Genomic DNA, 1,219 nt, shown 5'->3' on the forward strand with positions numbered 1-1,219 from the left:
ATGGGGTAGGAAGTTGCAGGATGGGAAGAGATGGGACAGGGGTGGGGACTTGGGGGAAGGGGTGGTGGCGGGGCCTGGGGACAAAAGGGGGGATTTGTCCTTGATCCCAGACCCCTCTAGGGCCGGTCCTGAAGGAAAACGCTGACTATGACAGTGACAATACAACTGACCAGCATTGCGGGGGAGGCTGAGGGAGAGCCGCACCCATCAGGTCCCTTCTCTCCCCCAAGGTGAGCCAGACACTGCTCTCTCCTGGCTCTCACTCTAGCAGCAGGACGCCAAGGAGCCATTTCCCCACAGGAAGTGTATTGAGTGCCCCTGTGGTGCTGTGGGGGGGGAGGGCTGGCGCTGTTGCTGGCTCTGGGGCTGGCCAGAGGGTTGATGTCTGCACAGACTTTCAGCTGCCAGGCCGCAGGGGGCACTTACCAGACTGGCTCAGTGAAGACGAGGGGTTGACAGAGCAATACAGATGCTCTCCAGAGCATGGAGCAGCATCCGCCCATGGAGCCAGGCAATGAGCATTTCCCACAGCCTGGAGCTGAAGGGGAGGCGGCAGCTGCTGTTCCAGCTGCTCAGGGACAGGCCCTGTCAGCGAACAGCCACTTATTACTCACCACAGCTAACGGTGCCGGGTTCCTCCGGTGTGGGTATGAAGCAGCCGTTTGTTTTCCTTTCCTTTTTGTGTGCAGCTGCTGACAAAAACATCCCAGACAGAGAAGCAACAGGCCAAAATGCTGTCCTGCAGTTGCCAAAGTAGCTCAGTTGTGAGAGCATTAGACTGAAGATCTAAAGGTCCCTGGTTCAATCCCAGGCTTTGGCAGGCCCTTTCATTCTTCTTTGTGCAGGGGTGGCTTGTTTTCTGGGAGCACAGCAGTGCTTGCATTCAAGATAAGTTACTGATCTTGGGCTTTGCAGTAGGAAAACATGGAATGGGCTTCTGCCCCTAGTTGGCCCACCTGCCCTTTAATAATGAGAACTGTCTTTCCTGACATGGTAGGAAGAAAGTGAGGCAGGGCAGCCCTCAGGAATGGTGCCAGAGGGCTGCTAGGCAGGGATTGGGGATGGAAGCTCCTCTGTGCAGCTGAGCAATGGCAGTACCAGGGAAGGGGCATCTGTAAAAGTGACCCAACACACCTCTCCTCCTCTGGGCACCTAGAGCAGAGGCAGCTGGTGCTGACAGCTCCAAGGGAAGCTTAAAAGCCACAGAGCAACTGAGGTC

At 56.4% G+C, this 1,219-nt stretch overlaps 1 non-coding gene across 1 annotated transcript; it reads left to right on the forward strand.

Moving 5' to 3' along the window:
• Positions 1–747: 747 nt before the first annotated feature.
• On the forward strand, positions 748–820 carry TRNAF-GAA (transfer RNA phenylalanine (anticodon GAA)). The gene has a single exon. It is a non-coding gene; the product is annotated as a tRNA-Phe (tRNA).
• Positions 821–1,219: the final 399 nt, after the last annotated feature.

Source organism: Gopherus flavomarginatus, chromosome 25 (genome assembly GCF_025201925.1).
Source record: "Gopherus flavomarginatus isolate rGopFla2 chromosome 25, rGopFla2.mat.asm, whole genome shotgun sequence".
Taxonomy (NCBI): Eukaryota; Metazoa; Chordata; order Testudines; family Testudinidae; genus Gopherus; species Gopherus flavomarginatus.